The sequence below is a fragment of the Limulus polyphemus genome, unplaced genomic scaffold (genome assembly GCF_000517525.1).
Source record: "Limulus polyphemus unplaced genomic scaffold, Limulus_polyphemus-2.1.2 Scaffold1044, whole genome shotgun sequence".
In the NCBI taxonomy this organism is placed as follows: domain Eukaryota; kingdom Metazoa; phylum Arthropoda; class Merostomata; order Xiphosura; family Limulidae; genus Limulus; species Limulus polyphemus.
Genome location: NW_013666654.1, coordinates 195161 through 201595, shown reverse-complemented (window position 1 = coordinate 201595; position 6435 = coordinate 195161). Strand labels below are relative to the sequence as shown.

At 35.6% G+C, this 6435-nt stretch overlaps 1 protein-coding gene across 2 annotated transcripts in view; it reads left to right on the top strand.

Moving 5' to 3' along the window:
* Positions 1-6435, top strand: part of LOC106461847 (putative gamma-glutamyltransferase YwrD) — a 27686-nt gene that overhangs the window by 14469 nt on the left and 6782 nt on the right. The gene's annotated exons all lie outside the window — the stretch shown is intronic.

Sequence of the window (6435 nt, the reverse complement as noted above, 5' to 3'; positions counted from 1 at the left end):
AGTATCTTACAGATTTTTAAGTTTCAACTTAAATCAAGTATACATTTTGCCTGGCACTGAACAGGCGGTAATTCGGTCCCGTTCAGTGAGAGTGGGTTTTCTCTCCGTACTCCCCCCCCCCAAAAAAAACAACAAATTAAGGCATTGAGTCTGTAGTTGCCAGTCACGGCATTTGAATTTATTGATCCCTGCCAGGCCCTGACAAGGCTTGTTTGTTATGATGTTTTTTCTATGTTGACTTCTCTTCTTTTCCTTCACCACTACGTGTCCAGGTTTTGCCTTGCCTTCACCTTTGCCGCTTTAACTCTTCCCAATAATTCACAATTGCCCTGTAATCCATCAGATCTAACTTCACCAATAATTGCTTAATCTTCTTGCACCCTGATGATTATTTCTTTAACAATTTTTATCATCAAAACAACTACCAGGTAGTAGTAGTAGTAGTAGTATGGCTTAAGCTACGGTGTGAAGAGGAACAAAAGTTTCTAACCATCCCGGGTTGTCTTTCAGGCCCCAACTCTTTCTTTGAGGCTTGGAAGATATCAAACCTAAATTCCTGCTACGATTTTGTTGTTGTTGATGGCTTAAACTAACTTTACAAAGATTAAACCCATCAAATCTGACTGTGAGAGCTTGCCTATTCTCTTAACTGTAATGGAAAAATTGTCCATCGTCCCTTGATTTTAACTTTGCCCCCCCCCCTCGGAAATATTTCTGCGAACGCCCATGTGCTCTTGTACCAATTTTATTATTTCGACTTAAATTTTAATACACCTCTACATTTTATATTGTTCCAAGTTTTAAGGTATATGCCTTTTAGCCAAGCTGACTCTTCAATATAATATGACAAGGTATTCACTAATGATACTAATTAAAGATTACAAATGACTCCCGTGCACTGCGAGTCTGGGCAACAAATGAAAAACTATCCATTGTTAATCAGACCTTGACCAAAAACAGTGAACTATATGTTTGCATGTTGAGAAAGGGGTTGTAGTTCCTAAATATGCAAGTGGTGTTCTGTTGGTGCAATATATTTAATCTGGTGGCATGACAGATCCAACAAATGAAACACTTACTCGAACATGTTTTGTAACTATAGTCATATAGATATTCAAACTTCAATTGTAATGGTTATTGAAACAATAACAGCATCATGAGTGACACAGTCCAACTATGTACATGGTGTCCCTGAAGTTTTATCCAAAGACAAGAGCATTGTTTCCTGAATGTCCAAGATCACTGTTTGAGCATTTTGTTGTAACCTGAACTTTAGAAAGGAGAAGAAACACGGTGAACTACTCAAGGTGATTTCTATGTGTTTGTGAGACCATATATACATCTGGGTGAATAACATGTCATCACATAGACAAAGATGACAAAACAACTGGCATTTAGGCTTCCTTGAGGTATTAAGGGTGTTGCCATTGGTGAAATGGACTAGATCTTGAAAAAAGGAATAATACAACTTTTACAGACTGTTTCCAAACAGTCATTATGGGGAAGGAGAGAACTCTATGGCTCTGTGGGGACTTTAGATGGGTGAATATGTTAACATGAATTGATACTTTTCCTTTGCCTCCAAAACACAAACAACTGGATGTGCTGGAAGAAATTTATTACTTCATTACACCAGATCAGGGTACTGGCAAGTTGAAATGGACAATAAAAGTAGACCTGTGACTGCTTTTAGCACTTGTGAGAGATGGTATGATCACTTAGTTTGTGTAATGCATTAAACACTTTTTAGAGGCTGATAGCATGTATACATAGATAATTGCTGTGGTGGAGGTGTTTTATTTATATTGATGACTTTTTGGTTTGGAGTTGCACATTTCAAGGTGCTGATGAGAACATGAAGATGATATGTCAGTATATGTCAGACAAGGCTTGAAATTGAAACCAGGAATGTATTCATTGATGCACAAGTGGGGTTTATTAGCCACATAGTAGTCAAGGATTAGGTTGTGTATTGTATTACTGAAGGTTTATGATCCATTTCTTCAAGATAGGAACACCATTGTCTAAATTGCTTAAGATGTCTGTACACTTTGGGTTGATGCATAAATATAAACAGTCATTTAATCCTTACAGCATCTATGGTCAAAGCATCAGTGTTGGCTAATCCTTACCATGATTGTCTGTTCATCCTGGATAATTATGCTAGTGATAGTAGAATTGGAGCAGTTTTATCAGAAATGTAGGATGGCATGGAGTTTGTAATCACTTATGTAATCCCTAGGCTAAAATCTCCTCAATACTATACTGTACAACAAAGAAAGGAGCATTTATAAATGTATTTGGAAAACACTACATCCATTAATTTTATAGTGAGAAATTCACTACGAAAGTGAGCCACCTCTCGCAGAAAGGGCTAAATAACTCCAAAAATCTGGAAGGTATGATTGCACATTTGATAAAACTCTGCAAGATTACATCTTCATTATACAACACTGTTTGAGTTAAAATCTTGAAATGCGTGTGTATTATCTCACCAACTGGTGCAGACACAACCATTCACATTGTTCCAGCAGTAGCAATGAATTATACGAGTATTGGCAATACTGCTTATGGATAGAAAACACAAATGACCAATCAAGAGCTTCACAAAGAGCACCTAAAGGGTCTGGATATATCCTGGATGCTATGTGTTGTGCTACAAGGTGAAACATGAATGTTATTAACTGGCAAATTTAGTGGTGTTAATGCAAATGATGTTTGGCACATAAATTGTTCAGTTACAAGTTTAAGATGATGTGTTTTATCATTTCTTTGAACCAGCATGGTCTGGTACCTGACCTTGGATGTGGCTAGTGGTCCCCATAGCTCTAATATTGGAATTACTCTAGACTTTGCATATTGAAATGACTGAAGAGTACCAGGAAGTGTCACACCATCCTGGATATGCAGTAGTGATCTTTCTGATTGTACTTAGAAGAATTGTCCATGTGAGAGAAAATTGTGGCACTGAGTTGTAAGTTCTTTTTTACAGATAATTGCTTTAAATACAGCTATTTCTTTGCCCAAAACTGAGAAGAATGATCATTATGTATTGGTTATTATAGATTACTTCATCAAATAGGTTGAAATGTATCCATTGATTATTACTTTAGCATAGTCCAGTCTATTGCTGATGTGTTGGCTGAACAGTGGATAACTTGATTTGTAACACCTGGAGAGTTGTTTCCAGAGTTGTGTTGGGTTTGGTAAAAATGCACATTTCGTTATATCATCCTCTGTCTGATGTTTTGCTTGAGCAGGCAATCTAGGCTGCCAACCAGATGTGTAATAAGTTTATGAAAACGTAATTGGCTGACTCAAATGAGTACTTATTATATGCCATGTATCATGCAACTGATCAGCAACTGACTGACTTTTCTACAAAAATATTCATTTTAAGACAAAAAATACAACTTCCACTGACCTGATGTATGACCCACTGCCCAGTACATATGTACTGCATTCATCTCATGAGTATGATGCACTTGAATATATGTTCCAATAGTTGGTTAAAGTAAATTTGCATCAAAACTTGGTTATGAAAGAGCAGTAGCAGAATAAAGGTTCAAGTCTGGTGACTGGATCTGGCTATGGTTTTCATCATCAGCACATAAGTAGTTCAGTTATGGCTCAACCAGACTGTATCTCGTGTGTCAATTGTTTAACAAAATGAACTATGAGCTTCAGCAGTTGCATGACATGTACATATTTGCTGCTAAAAACATAAACAAACAGAAGCTCTGACACTAATGAGCCTCCTGGTTTACTGGTTGCTCCAAGAATAAGATGTGAATGAGTAAGTTTACTCTGATAGTGAAAGCACTGTTTCTTGTTGTTGTTTTTTTATCTCATCTCAGCTTAGGAGAAGGACTGTGCTGGCAGTGTATATTTGATAGCCTGTCAGGAATCAGATGAGGAAGTGCCAGCAGAGAATAGTTTGACTGCTCTGATTATTGGTTTATATGCCAGTAGCTACTTTTTGATTTCTTATACCTGGGATTAACTGCTTGACCTGCAATTAGGATGCCAGAGGAAGTTTTACCTTCATTGTTTGAGGTTTGAGTAATATTTGCTAGCAAGATGTGTGATGCCTTGCAATTATCACTTGAGCTATCTAGTGAGTTGTAATAGGCATTCCTATGGAGAAGACTGTGTAATACTTCATAGATAAATCCAGCTGAGACAGCTGACGTCATGAGATGAGATGCTAGGACACCAACATATGGTTCTGACTTTTTTATTACTGGAAATTTAGACATGCCTATAAGTTTAAAGAATTTTGCAATCCCATCTTTCATAGCACTCACGTTAAGTTATGTTTACCTGAGCACTCTTGTGTGTTAACTGATCTGACCCAGTGTTGATTTGTGGTGTGTGATCACACCTGTGGTCTTGATAGGTTTATACAGTCTTACAGAAGTACGTAAGGGTATTGACATGAAAAAGTGACGTGGGGTCTATAAATCTTGGTGAACTCTGTATTATTTATCAATGCATCGGTTATTTTTTATGTTTATCTAATATAGTGGGTTCTTTGATCTTTAGATGGCAGCACTAGCATGGACAATATAGTGACTATGTTGTTTGCTAGCTGTAATGGTGAAAGGGATTTTGATGTCATGCCTGGTACTTCCACTACGTAAGACACTATGGCTTATCTGTTCTTGTGTGTATCAAAACCCAATTTTTAGTGTTATAAGCCATCAGATTTACAGTTGAGCCACTGGGTACACTGAATATGAAGATGTGTAACTGTTTGGTAAAGACCACAATTATTAATTTAGCCACAGTAAGAGAAACAACATGATGTATTCTATGTTGATGTTGCTAAATAACATGTTCAGTTTAGTCCTTCACTTAGATATTCATAAGTATGTAATTTGTTCCCCGAGAAAGAGACATAAGAATGTTAGGGTAGTATACATCACACCAAGTGAGAAACATGATGAACTTATTTCATTGCTAGTAGGGAAAGAATAATTTGCAGTTGGAATATTCGTAGAATGTAAGAAAACATGGTGTACCTCTTGTTTTCATGTAGTTTTGGTTAAAAATATGTTTCACTTGTTCAAGTGAACTGTTTCTGAGCTTGACATTGTTACGTATTAGAATTTCAAATGGCCTGAAATTGAGTTAACTGATAAATTTAAATTTAGTAGTTAAATTGTACTTTGGATTTAGTAGTTAAGTAAAAACCGATATATAGTCAGCTTATGATATTTGCCAACAAGATTGATACATACAGATTTATTTTATACAAATACGTTTTAATATACACACAATAGTACCATTTACAATAATAATTATTACAAATAGTTACAACAAACAATGATTTATAAACGGAAGTTTCATAAACTTACAAACGATATAAATTTTTATTTCTGGTCTGGAACCTCCCTGATATCTTATCGAGGATTCACGATGAGCGAGTTAATTACGAGTTGATGTAGAGACGATCCGCTGGGAATCTAGCTAGCTTTGCCCTTGGCCACACACACTAGGTTTTCCACGATGAATTTATATGTCTTCATAAAATTACTAGTTTCTGATGAGAATCCACTGAAGTTAAATGATTTGGAATGTTTGAAATTTACAAATATTCCTGGTCAGATATCTTAAGTTTCCCGATTGATAAGCGTTATAACAATTACATTTATAGCTTTCGAAGTTTTATATAACACCGACATATAGCGAACTAATAATAGACACTCTCTTGGCGCAGCGCGTTAGTTATATTTATAACGTGGAAACGTTTTCTAGAAACTTCAGTCTTACGTAACAATACCGGTTAAAGCGTTTACATACACACATATATTGTTGATTCTTACTCTCGAGAATCTTCTACAACTTTGGAGAATAGACGGGAGTTGCGCAATACATATCTAACACTACAAGCTATGCTTGTTTTTAAATATAAACTTAATCTAAACAACGTTCATATTAAAATAAATACATGACAACAAATTCGTTAAATGGTTTGTATTGTTCGAAATTTATAAATATTGCTGGTCAAATATCTGAAGTTTTTCGATTGATAAGCGTTATAACAATCACAGTTACAGCTTCCGAAGTTTTTAGCACACTGATTATAGCGAACTAATAATAGATACTTTCTTTGGTGCAGTGCGTTGGTTATATTTATAGGCGTGTTGAGGCTTTCTAGAAAATTCAGCTTATGTAACAATACTGGTTAAAGCGTTTACATACACACATATATTGTTGATTCTTACTCTCGAGAATCTTCTACAACTTTGGAGAATAGACGGGAGTTGCGCAATACATATCTAACACTACAAGCTATGCATGTTTTTAAATATAAACTTAATCTAAACAACGTTCATATTAAAATAAATTAAAACAAGTTCGTTACAGTATATATAAAAATCAAAGATGGGGGTATTGCTTGTACTTAATGACATTGTAAAACAAAAGGAT